The sequence below is a fragment of the Protopterus annectens genome, chromosome 8.part0 (genome assembly GCF_019279795.1).
Source record: "Protopterus annectens isolate FY-2018-M chromosome 8.part0, PAN1.0, whole genome shotgun sequence".
Taxonomy (NCBI): domain Eukaryota; kingdom Metazoa; phylum Chordata; order Ceratodontiformes; family Protopteridae; genus Protopterus; species Protopterus annectens.
This window is the reverse complement of record NC_056741.1, coordinates 1535039532-1535060859: the sequence shown is the minus strand read 5'-3', so window position 1 is coordinate 1535060859 and position 21328 is coordinate 1535039532. Positions and strand designations below refer to the sequence as shown.

General features: G+C 38.1%; 1 long non-coding RNA gene across 1 annotated transcript in view; it reads left to right on the top strand.

Moving 5' to 3' along the window:
• LOC122809544 overlaps positions 1-21328 on the top strand; it is a 277981-nt gene that overhangs the window by 122933 nt on the left and 133720 nt on the right. The window contains exon 2 of the long non-coding RNA XR_006365922.1: positions 2231-2306. This is a non-coding gene — a long non-coding RNA (uncharacterized LOC122809544). The remainder of the gene's footprint in view (positions 1-2230; positions 2307-21328) is intronic.

The window sequence follows — 21328 nt, the reverse complement described above, 5'->3', positions numbered from 1 at the left end:
ATTCCCCTTGTCGGTCTTCCGTCTGTCGGGATTCGAGCGTGTCGGTCAACTGCGTTGTCGGTCGTTTCGTGTCGGTGATTTCACTGTCGGCGAATCGGCGTTTCGGTCATTAGAAGTAGACCCATATATATATATATATATATATATATATATATATATATATAGGTCTACTTTCATTCACTGAAAACACATTTCACTGAATTTCAGTTCTCTCACACCAAATCACTGAAAGCTCAAATCACTGAAATCTCATTTCACCGAATCACATTTCACTGAATGTAAGTACTGCTGGGTAAGTAAAATGTATATGCCCTTTTCCCCACTGTAGTGCGATCCTAATGATGATATCTAACCACTATGCAAAAATGGTATTACCTGTCCACTAGCAGGTAATGCAGCTAACTTATTCCAACCATGTTTATGAAGCTGATAGTTGCCTTACACACGTGTCTTTGAGTTATATGTATTAAATATGCTGGAGGCATGCATTCAGTTTTGTACCACAAATCCTTACTTCCATGTTTCAAATAGGTATTCAGTTATAATTTCATGCAAATCACAACTGTGAATGATTATTTAAGATGTTACATTTTCTGCACAATTCTACCTGACAAAATGTTTTGAAATTATTGACTATTTACAAATGAAAGTCTTCAGTGGGTGGTGGTGCTGTGGTAGCGTTGTCGCCTCACAGTAAGACGCTGTCCGGTTCGATTCTCAGCTAGAGCGTCTTCTGCATGGAGACATGCGTGAATGGGTGTACCTTAGTTGAAGGTTGTGCATCAGGCCTGGCAAGCCGGTATGTAAAAATCAACTGCCAATCATTAGCGGACCGGAGTTCCGCTGTGGCGACCCCTAACCAGGAAAAGCCGAAAGACACAAACAAACAAATGAAAGTCTTCACCTTTCAGTTCAATAACTGTAGTGCAACTGCTCATTTCCAGTTTTGCACTGTATTTTCTCATGGAGCTTTTTTCATTTGCCTCCATTGAAAATGGGCCACAACCTATTTGGATAACCCAGAAAACAACACATAAGTAAAATAAAGTAAATAAGTTAAAAAGGACTATTACATAAATTGTGTAATGAGGAATGGGTGCAGACGATCTTCAAGTGAAAAAGGACCAATACATAAACTGTGTAATGAGGAATAGGTACAGACGATCTTCGTCAAGTGAAAAAGAACTAATACGTAAACTGTGTAATGAGGAATAGGTACAGATTGCCTTAGTCTACCTCTACAGCACTGTGTGATGTTGAATATGTTCCAAGAGTCTCTGTACATTATTGCTAAACTAGTATTTGTGTATTTAATATGCACATCAGAATGCCTTTTTATTTAAGAAAAAAAATGTTATTACAGTATCAAAATGTGAAGTGGTGAACTTGTCTCCAGATATACTGTTGTGAATAGGTACCTTAATTTTGAGTACCTGAATACCCCAAGGGGTTATCATGAAAGGAACGTTTGGACTTCATACCATCTTTCTTCAAATTAAAGTGATAAATAAAAAATTTGGGTTCAGTGTAGGGATTCAGGAGTGTGAGTAGAGACTGGCAACCATGAGCTAAGTTTGTTTGTTACTTGGCAATTCTAAAATCTGGATAAACATGGACTTCCAGCAACATATGAGCTTAAAGCTACTTGTGCTTCTATTTTTAATAACCTGTGAGTATTTCTCATCTAGATGATTTAGCTTGTAAAGGTTTTATCATAGCTATTTCTACAGGAAAAGTATAACAGTTAGGATGCCAGAAGCTGATCTGGCATGTAGTCAGATAGGTCAGTTTGCACTCCTTGCATGTGTCTTTTAAGACAGAGATAAAAGCTAACTGCAATGTCATAGTCTAGATTTAGAATAAAGCATTGCAGAGTGAAATAAGGGAGTGTGCTGAAATCTTCTGGGAGACGCAATGCGCAGTCCTTGACTGGCATGTAAAAAGCCTTTTGCTTTTCACGCAAGGAACAACAAGTTTCACTGCAAACTATCTTGGGCATGTATGGGATGGTTTTATATCTGTTTTATCATTAAAGTCTCCAGACATTATCGTATATTGGTTACTAGATCCCTACTTGAAGTTTGTGCTATTATTTCTATACTGTTATACTGCTGAAACATTGACTTTCAGAGAGCCAGTGATGTTACTTTTAGCATAATATTGTTAGCAAATGCCAGTGAATACTGCCTTTGTGATATCACTTACAGTTCCATATGTTTGCTTATTGCAGGTTCTGAAATACTGTCTGGCAGGAGACACCTTCTTCAGAATGATCTACATAGCGTCCCTTATACTTTTTCTGGCTGGTAAGCATATCATGATAACAAAGCAATATTTTATCAGTTTAGCAGATTCGAATCATTGAAGAAAGTATGAAATACAGAACTCAGTACATACTTCACACAAAGCTTTTGTTTGCAAAAACAAACTTGTAAAAGTTGGGCATTTTTTCAGTTATGAAATGCTGAAGACATGGCAGGCTCATAGGTAATTACGAAGCTAGCTGCCCTTGTGGACCATTTTAAGCTTAGCCAGTTTCCCTTTTTGTGTTCAAATTAACCTATCACATTTGGTTAGAGATTGGTCTTATGCATCTCATTGTCAATAATTATATATTACCCCTAATGAGAATAACTGGGATCATACCATAGATAATTTGAGGGGACCTTTACATGGGATGAACCATTTAGTAGCTGCCTTTGTCCATTAGAAGCAAAGAGGGCAGTTTTAAAGTACATTTTCTGTTTCCTAACCATAGATCCAAATTGGATTTGAATATGGACAGTGATGAACTTTGTTTTATGTGGATGGAGAGTCTGTTCCAGAACAGTGTTAGGCTCTGCAAGATATGCCTGTCCCTCCAAACTATTCTGCTGATGATGCAGAAGAGGGTTAGGTCCCTAGACTGAGTATTTCTGATGTCATTTGACTTGCTGAGATGAGTAAATCCATCAGTAATGGGTCAGAGGATGCATTTTATGCCAGACACAGGTCACCTCCTAGCAGTCTGTTGGATACAGAGTATAGTGACAGGGCTTTGAGTCGCTCAAAGTAGGACATATAGTTTAGGCCTTGTATCATTTTAGAAAGATATCCCTGTGGGTGTTCCATTCGTTTCATGTGTCTGGACAGACACATGCCAAAGGGAGCATCATATTCAATCATTATCCTAATAAAGGCTGAGAAAAGGGGGACAATGACATCTCTAGCTTTAAGCACAATCCCTTTGCTTATAAGCTGTGCAATGTAGAAGAACTTTTTTATAGCAATAGACTCATGCAGGTGGGCGCTTCATCTCCATGGAGAGAAAGAACAACCTTGTTGTTGAGAGAGCAACATTGTTCTCCTAAGGATGGAGATTTTTTAGTATACAGGAGATGGGCATCCTAACTGGATACAACATGCATGATGTCACAGGCATCACTGCCCGTGCTGCCATTCCAATCAAGCCCATCCATTGCAACTAAGTGGAAGCAATTCTTCAGTCATGAGATCACATTCCAGCCTCTACTGTATTATGTCCCTGATTACACAGGACTCCAGTCTCTCTCCTCCCAGTATGCATGAGCTAATGTAAGCCAATCAGTCTCACCCCCTACCCAGTGCCTCCAGTACCTAAGCTGCTAATCAAATCTGGGTTGTCTAGGTTGTACACAGGACTCCGTTCCTCTATGCCACAGATTCAGACCATGAGTACTTTTTCTTCTTTTATTAATGCTTGCAAATACACCAGCTCTCAAGTATTTTGTGTCTATACTTTTATTTAATTTTATTATTTGTAAAGAAAAATGTCCTTTCTTCTTTTGGGACTCAGTTGGCAATGTCAACTGTACTCCACTGTGTATACTATCAAAAAATTGTCCTAATGATAGTTTTTTCCTCTTTGCGGGTTCTGCTCCTTATGTTGGCTTCCCCTTTTTTTTTTGCATTTGCTGATTGTCATCATACACACACACACACACACACACACACACACACACACACACACACACACACACACACACACACGCCATCATGTACATACACACACACACACACACACACATTCAAAAGTGAAACTACCACAAAATAATGTAAATAATGTTGCAGCAAAAACTGTACCTAGAATTATTATTGTAATGTGAAAAGAACTGTTACTTTAAAATGTGATGTAAATAAACCTGTGTCTAGTAGAATCATGCTTTTACTTATTGATCAAGTAACTTCACTATATTACCATGGACTAGACAGTCCATACAGCTGCATATTTTTCCACTCTCCCTAAACATCTCTGCCAAGGATTTTTGCAACAGGCACTGGTACAGGACACACTTTTTGGAGGCTCATTGATTCCCAGGGTGGGAACTACACTTTGCTGTTTTATAGGGATGAGTTCTGTGGCAGCTAGGACATAGGACACATGTTACTGACAACTTCTAATAATGTACCTGTTTAGACAGCATTTATATGGAACAAACTGAAGAAGAAGTCAGTTATGTCTTTCCTCATTTCACCCTCAGTTCACTTTCATAGAATGCTGCAATTTGTCCTAGCACATACAGGGCCTATTCTTTAATCTCTGAACGCACTTATAATAGATATATCACTAGACAGTTGAATTCATCCTGTCATGGAAAGGGTGTCTGCTCCTGGCATAAAGGATACAAGGTAGGTGCTCCCAGCCACAGGTTCAGTCAGATTGTCCTGACTAGCTGCAGTTATGCTTACTACAGGATAATAATTAAGGATTTTAATTTTACTGTCACAAATTTTTTAGTACTTGTTACACCATCTAAACATGGCAAATAGCATCTGCATATCACATCACAGAAACAATGATGTACTAATTCTTACACATAGCCAGGGACAAGATTTATATAAAACTTTATATCTATTAGGCACTAGCCACATAGGATAGGAATACAGCACATAGCTATCACTGGGAATAGATATGGAGAACAGGTATGAAGGGTGAGACTTATCCTACTGTAGCTTGGATGAACAGCCTGTGACATACATTTATGACCCCAGCTGGAGTGAAGTGACAATGATGTCTGTGTTAAAGCAAATAAATACTACATGTCATGTAAACTGGATTTAAGAATGAAAGTGCTCATCTATTTGATTTTCAATAAAGTTTTGATTTCTAAACAGGCTATAATTGCTTGATTATTCCAAAGTCTCAACTACGTTTGTGTACAGTACAAGGTTCTTTTTTCCTGACTTTTTTTCAGGATTCTCAGCCAGCAGCTTTCTTGGTCACAAGTACCAGTTTTCCCTGTGGTCTATTGTTTTTCCTTATGGGATGGAGATGTCTTACCCCACCTAAGGCTGGAAAGCTATTGTGCCTTGATTTAAGTGTATGTACTTTATATATTTTTATAGAGAGAGAGGTTTACTATCAAAATTTCAGATGGCATCCACGTGGACTGGGAATGGTCAAAAGGCTAATTTACAGTTCACTGAGGACTGAACTGAAAATGGTCACCTCCACAACAACGAATGTTAGTGTGCATTCGATGTTGTAAGTTCGATGTTCTGCCTGGTGATCACAGTACAGAGGAAATTGGGAAATGTACCCATTTCCTCACTGTAGTGTGATTTTGGGGTTCATATATAGTTAGCAGGGGGTGTAGGGGGTGCAGGGGGGCTTGACCCCCTGCAAAATGTTAATTGGAACTGACTGAAAGGAATGGTATACTGGGTAATGTTGACTTTGTCGAATAGGGACGGGTCAACATTACCAGGTTAGTTATTTTTGCCTTTCTGATGTTTTATTTTCAGTATTTTTTTTTCAATAATGTGATCACTTGACAACATCTGTTTCAGGATTTTGATAGTAAACCATATACACACACACACACACACACACATATATATATATATATATATATATATATATATATATATATATATATATATATTATACACACACATATATATAGATATAAATGTAGAGATGCACACACACACCCTCACACATCTGTGTAATTTGATCTATACACAACTAATATAAGTATGATTGATTTAAACAGACTTCATCTAAAACAACATAAGTCAAAAAGCATTAAGAAAAAAAAATTTTCAGTGGGGCAAACCCCACTGCACCCCATGTGGAAGGCTTCAACCCCCACATCACCCTAAGTTATATATATAGCAACTCCATGATTAAACTATAGTGGAAAAAAGGGAAAAAACACACTGGAAGTGCACCAGCATCTCACACAGTCCCTATCACTGTGATTAAGCAAAGTGCAACATTGCCTATAGTTGTATAAAAAAATTAATACCATTGATCAAAAATCATAAACTTTCCATATCGTTAGTATTATAATCTGGAGAATATAATTAGACTAACTGTAATTTCATCACATTTTTTAGATAAGCTGTAATTAAATAAAGTGACAAATTACTTGAATGTAACCCATATCCGAACAGTTATACAGGGGACAAGCCCCCAACCCTGTACCCCCCACACCCCCTGATACTTAAATATACCAGTTCCGAGAAAAAACTACAGTGAGGAAAATGGCAAGTCCCGAGTTCAGCACTGTACAGCGATCTCAATACAAAGTGTTTGAGTGTTCAAAGTTTCAAAACTTCGAACATATGGTCTCAGCCATATGGTCTTCAAAATTTTGAAACTTTGATAACTGATAGGGATATATATATAAATATATATATATATATATATATATATATATATATATATATATATATATGGGTCTACTTCTAAACTTTGAAGTTTCAAAACTTTGAATTTGTTATAACATCAAAGTTTTGAAACTTTGAAATGTAAATGAAAAAAAAATTTTTTTTACATTTTTGCAGCCCTCCCACATCCCCTGCAAATCAAATTAAATATACCAACTTTGAGATTGCACTACAGTGAGGAAAACAGTGAATATACCATTCTGCGCTGTACGATGATCTCCATTTAAATGGTTTGAAGTTTCAAAACTTCTGTCTTATGGTCTTGATCATAAAAAATTTGAAACTTTGAAACTTGAAAATTTGGAAGACATACATTCCATTTTTATTGTACCTTTGTAACCTTTTTCCTTGAAAGATTATTGCATATTTAAACTGGGAAAGAAACCAAAGCTGTGCCCCTTGTGAGTCACAGAGAAGTTATATTTTCTTCACCATCCCTGTCTGGAGTTGTTGTGTTTTTTTACTCATTGTCCCTCTAGATGTCCACCAGTATGTGAATTTGACTGCATAATTCCTTCCCTCTCCTCTTTAATTGGCAATTGTCAGTAAATATAAAGTTATAATTTTGTGAAGTCACTTCCCCTTAACCTATTTAAAAATATTTGCCCATTTTCATTAGTTGCACTAAGTCTGCTTTCACACAGGAAAATGTATTAGTCATAGGTGACTCTATAGTTAGGCATACAGACTCCACACTCACTAGACTGGAGAAGAACAGTCTGACAATAAGCTAGTTGTCCTGTGCCAAGATCTGTGATGTTATAAAAGCACTAAGTTCCCTTAAGTCCGACAAATATGACTGTGTATCGGTGGCCCATATGTGAGGGAATGCTGAGGTGCTCCATCTAGAGGGATATGAAGAGACAGACATGATGGAACTTACTTTGCATTTGTTAGAGACAGGAAAGACTCTTGTCTTGAGTAGTATCTTACCTTCACCCAAAGAGATGCCTACATACAAAGACAAGATAATTAGCTTGGGTCTATATTATATGAATGAAAGTTCATGTAATCGAATGCTCTAATGAGCGAAAATCCCGGAAATCGAGATGCGTGCTGTAGGATCACAGTACACTGAAGAATGGAGTATTTGCCCTTTCCTCACTGTAATGTGATCTTGGAGTTGGAATATATATCTAGCAGGGGGGGGTTGCAACCCCCCACAATATCATTTTGAATTTCTGGGATTTTCGCTGATTAGAGCATTCAATTATATGAACTTTCATTCATACAATATAGACCCATTAGCTTTAACAATTGGCTAAGAAGTTGGTACTATTCTAAGGAGATCCATTATGTGTTTGCATGTGATGATAAGGTAGATAAGATTTCCTCTTTCACGAGGTATGGCTTACACCTATCATACTAGGGCTTTTGCATACAAGCTAACTCCCTTGGTGCACCTCTAAAATCCTTTTTAGGCAAACTCCCCCCTGATAGATATCCTACACAGAAAATGAAAACTCAAATTTAGACAACATCAGGATGGCACTACTTGGTACTAGGAGAGTGAAAAAAAGATGGCAGAACTTGAGGCCCTGGTGCAACTTGAATACATTTATATTTATTTATTTAGTTACTGAGCCATGGTTTCAATGCAATGACAGCACACCCTCCTTACCAGGGTTTAGCACTTATTATGTCCTTTGGTAACGTTTGGAGAGTATCTATAGTATTAAAAAAACATGTTTTCATATCAAATTACCAAACCATAACTTGGAGCTCATGGAGGTCAAAATCACCCTTAACAAATCCAACAATTACTTCATTGCTAGCTACAGATCCCCATCAGTGTCACTCTAAGATTACAGAAATTATCTTAACACCATTGAGGCATTAAATATCCAACTAAATACTTTCTCACTAGGGAACATCAATTACCCGAGCAATGATTGGCACAGTTACACCTCTAAAAATAGCATTTCCCAAACTCCATTAATACCAACACACTGGAGCAAATTGTAAAACTACCCACTAGAGGATCTAGTATCCGTGAACTTGTTCTAAGCAACCTAGCCCCTGCCTGCACCCAAACTTGCATCTGCTCATCCTTTGTTAAATCTGACAACAAAGTAGTCATCTTCGCTGTCAGGTTTAGTGTGAGACTATCTTCAGGGGTTTCTCCAAGGCAAACCTACTTTCAGTTGTAAAAGACTTATGCAAAATTCCCAGCAATCCCTTGCAAACTGACCCGGCTGAGAAGGCTGCCGTATTCACCTCTTGACGTTTACCAGCACCCGAATAGTTGCATAGAAAAGTCAGTACCCATCCCCCTAAATATAATGGTATATTCAGGAATAAGTCTCTGCAGCAGAACCCCCATATTAATACACTGTAGAACAAAAAAGAAAACTAAGGAAAAGATGCAAGAAATCCCCATCTCTCTACCTCAAGACTGCACTGAAAATGCTAGCAAGGAGCTTAAAAGCACTTATAAAATGTAAAGCAGAGTATGAAAGTTAAGTTGCAAGAGATTCCAAAGGAAACTACAAATATTTCTTTAGTTATGTCAGAAAATTAAAGAATAATGTCCAACAATGCACTGAGCTTATCCATACTAATATCACACATTCTGACTCCAAGGATATCTAATATATTAGCAGACAAATTTTGTGCAAACTTTATCCCTTCTATCCACATTGTTGCCTCCACTGTCCATGAGAATTTCATTTCCCCTGAAATCACTGTTAAAGGCTAAAAGTAATACTTCCATGGAATTGGACAATATACCAGGATACATTATAATCAGTGCACTGAATGAGCCTCTACTTTAACTGTTTGAGCTTAGCCATCTGCAAGGTTAGTTCTGATGCCTGTAGAGCAGCCACTCTGATGCCAGTACTCAAGGTGGTCCTTCTTCAGACCTGGGAAATTACAGACCCATCATCCTCACAAACTTTATATGCAAAGCCATGTAACATATAGAAAACTCAATCAGTTTGGTTTTGGGAAGGGCAGGTCCTGCATTCTGAACTTGCTAAGCTACTTTGAAAAGGTTACAGGGGCTGTGGACAGTGGTCTTGCTATGCACCCTACTTTTTGTGACTTGACCAAGACTTTTGACACCGTCCTCCCTGCTGTTATTGTAAAATTAGACAAGCTTAATGTAAATATTTACATTGTCATCTAGATTTTAAATTGGCTATCCAATGGATCCCAAGTTGTGAAAGCTGCTGGTTCCCATTCTGAATGTAGAATTGTAACTAGTGGGATGCCACAGAGATCCGTTCTAGTTTCGGTCTTGCTTGGTATTTATTTATTTATTAGACATTCAAGCCAGTATCCCAGAAGGCATGTTACATAATATTAATAGTATCAAACTGATACAGCGTTTATACAGAAAAGTTACATTAAAGCTATAACTAAATTATACAGTATAGTACATTCATGTACATAGATTGAATACATTCATTGCATTCCTTTAAAAATTGTTCAACACATATAAATTGCTATAAAGATTATAGCAGCAAAGGAGAAAACACTTGTATGTACAAAGTGATAGTTTTGGATTTTTAGGTTAATAACAAAGCATAAAAGTTTGGTCAAAGTAGTAGTCAAAAGCTGTAGTTCACATATAGGTAATATTTTATGAGACAGAGATTAACACTGAAATTAATTAATTAGTAGTAAATGTGCATAGGGATAACAGATAAAGTAATATAAAACGTTAGATGGAAGAAAGGCTAAACAGGATTTTGTTGTGAGTATGTGTGAGAAACTAAATTCATGAAAGGAAGGTCAGTAGATATAAAAAGACAGGAAGTAGTAGGAAGAGATAGAGATGATGTGGCATAAGAAAATGTGAGGATAAAAGGGAGGGATGCATCTTAAGTGTTTAAGACTATAGTGAGAGAGAGAAGGAGTGTTAAATGAGGCCTAGTAGTAGAATGTTTGAATGAATTCAGAGATTACCCTGGAGTATTATGGGAGCATAGGCAATTTTTATGTAGGTGTTAGTTAGTGTTATTTTGAAACCGTTCAGTTTGTCTATTGGTTTTAGTTGAGCTGGCATGGAGTTCCAATGCTTGCTGGCATGCTGGGAGAAGAGAGGATCGCCAGCAGAGTTGTTATATATTTTATAACCTGAAGGGATTTATTGCTGGATATTAAATTACTAGTACTAATATATTATTGCCATAGGTCTCCCTATTTGCTTGGATGGTGTATATAGATGTAGGCAGTTATAAGTTGGGAGTAAGAGAAATATTGTGGGATTTCCAGATGATTTAAGTCCTTTAGTGCTTTACAGCGATGTGTTGATTGGGTAATGCTGACTGCAAATTTAGTTATTTTGTTGTAACAGGAGACTAGTTTTGCTTAAAGGGTGGTATTTCAATTTTTGAAGATAGGAGCGTCATACTAGAGGAAGGGGACAAGGTTGGTTTCTGCAATAGATTTTCTTGCATTGCTACTGTGGAACTGTTAGACTCTATAAAGGCAGCCTAGTTTTCTATGGGTTTTATTTATAGCCAGGACTATGTGCAGTGCATATTTGAGATTGCCACTAGTAAGACTTCTAGGAGTCTGGTCTGAGGGACAGTTTCATTTTTTGTGTGGTTTGATGATAAAATATGAAATGTTTGCTTTTTCTTTTGTGTTTTTTTTTTGGGGGGGGGGGGTAAAGAGCATTAGTTTGGTTTTCTTAGCAGTTAGCAGTAGGTCTGAATTTGACACCCAGGATTATGTGGAGAGGAATGCCTTTTGTGTGATATTTTGCAGTTTTTCCAGTGTTAGTGCTGAGAAGATGCATGTAGCATCATCTCCATACTTGACTAAGTTTGCATCTTTTGATGCAGTTTAAAGTTTATTTGTAAAGGTGTTGAAAAGGAGTGACCCTAATATTGATCCTTGGGGTACTCTGACTGTAACTGATAGAAAAGATGAGAAACCTGTTGCCAGTTTACAGCTTGTTGTCTACTTGTTAGGTAACTAAGAAACCAGATAAGGGATGGGTTTTTGAGTCCAAGGGAGGAATGTTCACTAAGAAGTTTTTGGTGAGATACTGTATCAATAGCTTTGGATAGATCGAGGAATAGGGTTAATACCAGATTAGTATTAGTCCTGTAAACATTAACTGTATTAGTAAATTTTAGGAGGGCTGTTGTGGTGCTATGAGCTCGACAGAAGCCATATTGGGTGTTGGATAGAAGGTTATTGTTGATAAAGAGTTAGAGTAGTTGGTGATGGACACATTCTTCCAGAATTTTTAATAAGACAATAGGTCTGTAATTTGTTAACGCTGTAGAATTTCCACCTTTGTGGAGTGGAATGATGACATTTTTTTCCAGATGTCTGGGACATATTTTTATGTTATGGATCTATTAGTAAGGATGGACATAGGGTATGCTATGCTTTCATCTTGGGTTTACAGGTATTCAGAAGGAATATTAAATGCAGGTGTTGATGTTGGTTTGATATTTATTAGATATATTTTTATTACTGTAGCAGGAACAGGTTTGAAACTGAGTTGGGGTATATTGCTTTTTTGAGCAGAGAGGCTATTGGAATGGAAAATGGTGTATTACTTGGATTGATAAGGGAAAGAACAGAGATTACAAAGTGGGAATTAAATTGAATTACAATGTTTTCTGCATAGTCAATATTTGAAGGGGATGGGTGGCGTTTTGACCTGGTTGGAATGGATTTTGTATCATGAACAGGAAATATCTGGGATTATTTTGCTGGTTATTTGGAGGTTAGGAAAAAAAAAAAACTTTTTTGCCTTTATTAATATGTTGTTTTGAAAGATTTATCAGGTGTCTGAATGTTTGAAAGCTAGTCAGTTTTTTTGTTTAAAGACCAAATTTTCCAAGCATTGTCTCTCTGTCTAAGAAGTTTCCCGGTTGATCTTATTAGCCATGGAGCTGGGTGTGATCTTTCCCTTTTATTTCTGAGGAGAGCATGCTCATTTAGTATCTTTAGTATGTTTAAGACTGTTTGGTTGAAATGAGACACAGCATCAACTGATGACATTGTTTTAAGGGAATTCCAGTTATAGTGTTTTAGGTTTGGGTTGAAACATTCTGAGTTGAAATTGGTTAGGTTACGAACTTGCTTGAAGGTTATGTGTTTAGGTATACTTTTTTGCTGCCTCATTGCAAAAGTCAGTAGCTGTTTCCTAGTGAGCTAAAGACTATATATTTATTTATTTATTTATTTATATATTTATTTATTTATTTATTTATTTATGTTTAATTATCCAGTCTAATGTGGACTCTATATTCGTTTTTGTGTGTGTGTGTCTGGAGGGACATATACAGCAGAAATTCAAATGTTTTTTCTGTTATTAATGTTTAGATGTGTTATTAGAATCTCTGCATTTTGAAATTGGGGGCAGATTGATAGGTAACATTGAGAGTTTTTGAAAATAAATGCTATTCCACCTCTACATTTTTGTTTTCTGTCTAATCTATACACTTTAAAGCCTGAAGGCAGAATTTCATTGGCTTTTGTTTCTGGCATTAACCATGTTTCTTTTGCCACTATTATGCCGGGGGAATAGTGGGCAATGCATGAGTGGAAATCCTGAACTTTGTTTCAGATGCTCTGGAAGTTAATACTTAGCAATAGTAAGTTGAATTATTTTGTTTATGGGTGTGGAAGTAATGGTGGGTTAGTTTTGGCAGGGTTTTGAGTAAGTTGTGGATTAGAGGGGGTCCTGGATTAGAGTAGATGTCACCACTAAGTTTGGGTGTAGAGTTGTCAAAATGATAGTAGCATTTAACAGACATTGTTAAAAGGTAGTAATGTTTAGTTTTGAAGATTGGTGTTAGGGAGAGTAGGTCTGTTGGTTTGGTGATTTTTGTCTGTTTGTATGTGAATATATTTATTATTTTCTGTTTGAATATTTTTTTTCTGTTGAAATAGTTGAGAAGAGATGGTAAGGTAGTTGGGTACAGTGTAGGATTTGTCAGGGTATGGGTTTGTAGGAGAAAACTTATGTGATACAGGATAGTTGTGGAAGAAGGTGGTGTGTGTAAGTGAAAAGAGGAGTAAAACTGAGATAATATAGTATGCGAAATTCTTACAATAGTGTGGGAAAAGGTAGATGGTTAGTTTGTGTACAATATGTGAAGCAGAGTAGTTATACAGGAGCAGGAGAAATATGCTTTTGGATGTGAATGTGTAAGTGATTGTGCTCGTACAGTAATGGACTGTTTTTATGTTCTAGGGGCCGTATGTTGATTAGGTAATGTGTGTGTGTGTGTGTGTGTGTGTGTGTGTGTGTGTGTGTGTGTGTGTGTTGACTGGTTGGACTGAAGCGAAAGGGTGTGGTCATGAAGAGTAAAAGTGTAGATGTTGAAAGGCAGGGTGGGAAATGGGGGTAGGGGTAAACTGAAAACATGTCACTACATTGCCCCTTGAAATTTATTTCAGATCATAGGCTCCATCTAAATCATTGCAATGTCTGTCCTGTGCAATTAATCAAATGTTAAACTGTCCTTGATTTTGTTATTCTTAACTGGATATTTATGAGAGCAGCAAAATACGTCTGAATGCAGTTTTGGTCACTTGCAGATAGTGAGATATCAGTACCTCACATATATTCTGGAGAAAATCAAACTTATTTAACAAAACATTCTGTAATACAATGTCTTTAGCTGGGATATCACCTTTTGTTCCATATTAAATACCTTTATAAAACTGTTGCAGATCTTACCATAAACTAAAAACTCAGTTTTCATTTGCTGACCAATTCTTCTTTGATGAAAGACACTTAAAAAAAACTATTCTGTTGCTTTAAGTAGCTCATACATAGCATAGACTAGATTCAGATCTGCTGAATATACACTGTATTGTTAGACTTAAGCACTATTCCAGCCATCTTACATTAGGAAGGCCTTGCCTGCACCCTTGTGGTAGAAGTGGTTAGTCTGAGCCTCATCTGAGTTGGGGATTACTAGAGGAAAGCTCACTGTGGGCTTTCTCATTGGTAGCTTAGCTTAAAATTGTTTAACTTCACCTGTATTTAAGCCTCGTGTTTGCACGTAACTGCGCACCATGCAATGGGGTTCAGAGGTGCCCTGTATAAATGCAAACACCTTGAAAGACAATTTTCTCCTAGTCATCTGTTAGTAAACCCTCCCAAACTTCCCTGTTGCACTGCAGGAAACTCAGTTGCACACTGAGAAGCTTTGCAATGTAGTAATTCCCTCGTGTACTGACAACCACTTACTCCTAAAATAAACAAATACAATATGTAAGAGAGACAATTACACTGAATTTGAAATCAATTTTCCCATGCAACAGCAAACCGGACATCAAATACGTTGTCAGCACACACACACACACACACACACACACACACACACACACACACACACACACACACACACACACACACACACACATCACCTCTCATACAAAACAAGGTCACAACACATAAACCCACATACATGGAGGTACTCAATAGAAGTCTTCCAAAAGATCAGAGACCTCCCAAGTGCAAACCACTTGCACACACTGCAAAGCAAAAGGAATCCACTAACACACACCAATGTCTCAGCAAATAAGCTTGTAAGGAAAAACACCTCAAAACCAAATGTCCTGGTCATGACTCCATACTGAGACACACAGATGTCCCCCTCACCAGACTGGACAAGGAGAAGGTCATGGTCGGCTGCCTGTTAGGTGCCAGGATCTGTCTAATCATGCACACACCCACATCACATAACGGTTATTGTTATGACATTGTCATATTATGTATTGGGGTGAATTATATGAGCTGTACCTCTCTGTATTATATGAAAATACACATGACTGAACTCTCATATTACATGTCCCAAGCAGGTATGACCCTAGCCCTAAGCAGCATTCTACTTTTACCAGGATGATGCCACAGTATAAACAAAAAAATGACTGACTTCTACAATTGGCTTAGCTTCTGGTGTCAGTCAAGGGGGATCCAGTGTCTGTCAGCCTGGGAAGACATGGTTGACAGTCCACCATGCTTTGCCAGAGATGGTCTTCACCTGCCTCTTCTAGGCTTTTGGATACTGGCAAAAGTGCTTGCCTCCCCATAGTGCCTTTTTTAAGCATCAAAACAACAAAATTTCTGACTTGAAAAAATCCACTTGAGACGAACTCAGGGTTATGCTGCTTAATGATAATAGACTAAACAGGAACTGCAGTCCCTGGAAGCACTCCTCACCATGAAAGATGCTGATTTCTGTGCAGTCACTGAGACATTATTCAAGGCCACAGAGAGCACCCCAGATGTGGAAGGCTACAATGCCTTCCACATGTTCAGACCCCAAAATAAGCATGAAAGAACCAAAGCTGGAGGTGTATCCATCTTCATTAAGGCCTGGTTAAACAGTATGTTTCTCTTTAGCTCCTCTAGGTCTGAGTAATTATAGGTAAAACACCCTACCACATCACTGATAGCTACAGGTCTCTAACCATGAACCAAGAGAAGCACACCACCTACCTGGGCTTACTAGAGTCACTCACTACACAGCCAAATGCTTTGGTCATGGGAGATTTCAATTGTCCTTCCATCGACTGGGCAACATACACAAGCACAAACATTCTCACTGTAAGGTTCCTGGACTTTGTCAGTACAAATATCCTGAAACAGCTAGTCCGCACTCCACAAGGTGCTCAAATGTCCTACACTTAGTACTGACCAACATGGGGGGGGGGGCACTGTGCGACCCCCTGAGTGTTGTCCTCCCTGGTAAGGTCAGACCATGAATATGTCTCATTCAAAGTAATGATCAGACCTGACACCCCAACAGGAGCAAACAAAACAGAAAAATTTCTTCAAAACAAATACAGCCTATTAGGTGATAGCATAAAAAGTTTCAAACCCCCTGCTAACACAGCCAACAATAAATCCTATGCAGAGAAGTACACATATGCCCTGTATAACCACCCAAGCAACTGTATAGACTCAGCTGTACCTGACCGGATCAAAACCAGGTCTTCCTGCAAAAAAACAGACCATACTGGTGGACCTCAATATAAATAGGTTATATAGCAAAAGGAGGAAATTCATGTCTAAGAACAAGAGGGAACTTACTCAGCAGAAGAAGAATACCTTCCACAGTTGGAACAAACAAATCAGACATTTTGTAAAGTCCACTAAAGCTAGTTAAGAAGCCAAATTAGCATCCTTAGTTAATGACAGTCATAAGGCATTCTTTAGCTACATCTGGAATCTAAAAGGGAATGCCCAACTATGTGCCGAACTCTCATACTAAAGCTGAGGAAGTTGCCAACCTGCTAGATGATAAATTTGACGCAAACTTCACCCCTCCTGGCCCCGCCAGCATACAAGCATATCTGACACCAGTCCTCTACCTAGTATCACCAAAGACCATGTGATATCCATGCTCTCTAAGGCCAAAAACATGGCCTCTATAGGATCAGATAATATTGCAGGCTGCTTACTAAACAATTTAAAACATGACATAGCAGAAACAATTAGCACTATCTTTAACCTCAGCCTGAGCACTGGATTTGTTCTAACAGTGTTGAGAACAGCAACAGTAATCCCCTTGCACAAAGGAGGTCCATCAACCAACCCTGGGAACTATAGACCCATAAGCATAAACCTAACCAGCCTTATCTGCAAGGCCATGGAAAAAATCCTCATGGACCTTATTCACAAGGACATAGGTGACCTTCAAACTCTTGACCTGACAAAGTTTAGCTTTGTTAAGGGTAGATCATTAGCTCATTCTTATTGAATCTGGTGGACCTCTTTGAGAATGTCACCAAAGCCCTGGATGAAGGCAAAATAGCACATACTGCCCATCTTGACATAGCCAAGGCTTTTGACACAGTCCCCCTCTCAAGTATCATTGAGAAACTCTCCCAGCTGGGGATTAACCCATATGTCACTAAATGGGTAGCCAACTGGCTCACCAACAGAACACATACTTTCAATGCTGTGGATTCCACTTCTACCTGTAGACCACTTACCAGTGGCATACCATTAGTATCTGAGTTAGTTCTCAGATGTCCAGGTAAAGTAGATGGCCTATGGCTTACCAAGTTTGCTGATGATTGCAAACTTTGCACAATCAATGAGTCCCCACATGATGTTCACATATTACAAAAGGGGCTAACACAGACAAATGATCAGCGCCAAAGCCACAGACTAAAACTAAATTCAAAAAAGTTCATTATTATCCACTTTAGCAAAGAGGATGTCCCTGCAAATTACAATATTGACAGCACCCTGCTAAGTTCATACCCAGTGGTGTGAGATTTGCGAACACATTTTGACAGCAGTCTAAACTTTGCTCACCATGTGTCCAGAGTGGTAAGCAAAGCCTTCTACGTTGCACATCTCATGAGTAAGTGCATTGCATCCAAGACTCAGGATGTTATAACTCCTCTCTGCTTGACCTTCATCAGACTACTAATAGAATATAATGCACCCTTTTGTATGTACCTTGCCAGGCATATGCAGCAGCTGGACAGACCACAGACGCTTCTCACCAAGAAAATTCTGTGCCTCCAAGACATGACCTACATGGAAAGACTGAAAGCTCTGTCACTGTACTCTGTATCCCAAAGGCTGCTGAGAGGCAACTTGTCCTTGGCATACAGAGCAGTCTCTGACCCTGTCCTAATGGAAATACAGCACATCCGCAAATCAAATGGGACAAGAGTCACTCACTCCAGGGAATCTAAATCTAGCCTGTGACATTAACAGAATATGGAGAGACAGCTATATCTCCCAGAGATTGCCATTCCTCTGGAATAAACTTCCAGTTCATGTGAAGCAGAGGTCCTCAATGAACCTATTTAAGCACAACCTCGTCAACTGGATGGGAGACCATAAATTCATCCTGGGGGTGGCACCTATGTCCCTCATGGACAGGGTCAGTCCGTGCTGATTATAGACTTACTCTGCAAATAATGACCATCTAACCAAGGTCAATTAGGGAACATGTGTATAACATGGCTAGGCGTGTAATGCCATAGGGCCATTAACCTAGCCTAGTAACCTCCTATGAGCCTATGAACCTATGAAATAAAACTTCCAATGGTAAGCCAATGTTAGGTCTGTCCTTCCAGAAACTACATTTCTAAGAATGTATCATTGTCATTTTTTTTAGAAATGTAAATAACTGACATGATGAATGCAATAGTCATCCATCTACCTATTTAACTGAATAAACTACTTGAAACTTCAACAAGGCATCTTTATTCCTCCCACATGTAGGGTATCAGAAAGACAGAAAGACAGTCTCGTAGACCTGCTAGTTAAAGTGATTTTATCAGGACAAATCCTTTGTACTGTCTTTCTTGTTAGTCCAGTTACCCTCTGGGTTACAGATGGAACACCAGACTTGACTCGAGCCTTCTGTATTTCCTCCATTTTTTTAGAAATGGGGATCTATGTGTAGTAATTTGTGAAATATCTGCACCAGCATAATTCTGTTATTATGGAGTTTATGGTGCAGATGGGTAACTCTCCTCAGCCATTTATATGCACCAAGCTGGACAGTGTGGATCTAACTGCAAGTGCTACCTTCTACACTAGCACCTTATGTTTGTAACTCTTAAGACAGCTATATTTTTTCATCTTTAAATCTAAGACTCCTCCATAAACCATGACTCTATCCTAAAATCTGTATTTCTTCTGCAGTAGGACTGTACACCTGCCATATGTGCACAAACATTTAACATTTATATAGATTGTAACTATCCCTCCTTTTTGTCATTACAGTTTAGTGCGGATCACCACTACCATCTGACAAAAACATAGTTATGCCTAAGAATCTTTTTGTCAGTGCACTTCATTTTTCTGTATGAATGCAAACTGCTTACGTTTTCTTTATCCAGCTTCATTTATTAATAAACTCAATAATATTTGCTTTTAACTTTTTACTCTTCAGTTAATGTTCTCATTTTTATCATTTTTTTTCCATTTTTATTTTATTCTGTTTAGTTTCAGTTTAGTTCCATGGTGATGTATAATCTGGACAGTACTAAGTTAACGAATAATTAAAGTGTAGTAAAAGGTAACCATCTCAATCAGGCGCAGTTTCCTCCATGGTTTCCATTCCATGTTCCCACCATTACCTTCTCCAGTGAGGCAAACTGTGGCTTCAAGATTTCCAAACATCATGTTTTTCTAGCCCATGGCAGATGTATAACTACCCTGAGGGAGCTATTCCTTCTATAAAGTGCAATATCTGCTCCCCATAGATTTGATTAATCTGTAACTATGATAAGTTACCCTTGCATTAATAACTTTATAAATAACATCAGGGCTTATTCCACATTTTTGAAGTCCTGTCTTGCCCCAAAAGGTCTGATATGTAGTGTGATGACAGGAGGTACAACCAGCTATGCCAAGAGAAATAGGGCAGTGGATGTATAATATAAGCCAGCACAGCTTTCTGGAATTTTGTAGAGAATTATATGTCATTTGTATATCAAACTGATTTGTGCAGATGCTTGTGTTGAAAAATGTATTTGTAAAGCTGTTTGTGTTAAAATGTATCAACAGTGTGCACTACTGGGAAGAAAAGAAATGTGCATGCATTATTGTAACTAAAATAAATGTATACATTTCAACAGATGATACTGAAAGGGAATAGGTTAATCACAAGCCAGCTGCAGCAAACTGAAAAATAGTTGAAATTAAATTAATAAAGATTGCATCTTACAGTTCTGGTTGCATCCAGAGACAAAATGTCCGGGAAACCAAGTATTACAAAGCCTTCTATATTGTCTTTAGCAGGGTGCTAATTGCTATTCTGGGGTGTAGAGGTTTGAAATTGTTTTATGACTTCCAAGAGCAGCAGCAGATCTGAGCAAAGCTCTATCTGTGTGTATGGTAACACATAGGTGCTAAATCCTGACAGCTTCTAGCAATGGGGGTTGCATGGGAATGAGAAGATAGATTATGAGATGCATGTGATGTTATTCTGTATAGAAATAATGTTTTAATATTAGAGGAGACTGAAGTCTCAATAGCAGTTTGTTCTTGGAATGTGACAAAAGAGGAAGACCGCTCACCCACTTCATCTTGCCTTGTGCTAGTAAGTGACCAGGGAATAGTACTTTTTAGACTAGTTAGGAAATTATAGTAAGAATATCTATGTATTGTTTTTCTGTAACTGTGTGAATCTGTCCAGTTGTGTTATTTTTAATATTTCCTGTGATTGAAACTCTGGTGTAGATAGATATGTAATATTTTCATGTTTTTTTATTATTAAATATATTTAAACTTCTCACTGTGGCTGGTCCTTTTAGAAAAATATGTAAGTTCTGAGAGTATTTGTATATATTTAAGTTCTGAGAGTATTTGTATGTATTTATTTGGTGATAACTCTGGCCACTCCTGAAAGCCTTGCTGTTTGGTCAACATTACCATTTGTGTTAATATTAATTTCACTCATTATAATTTGGTACACTTTTAAGAGCCTTATGTAGCTGGCTTTGTAGTGCCCTCTGGCAGTGATAGCTACTTTATAATCTGGGCAGGAGGAGGCACAGTGGGTAAATCTGTGGCAGCCTTTCCCAGGTGTGTGTGGGGGGGATCAAATCTCACAGTATGTATGTGTCAGCTACTTGGATCAGGGACATGAAGCATTGGTTTCACAGACAGAGTGGTGGAGGACTTGACTTGGGCACTCGGCTGAAGACTTAACTCTGCAGCTGTGCC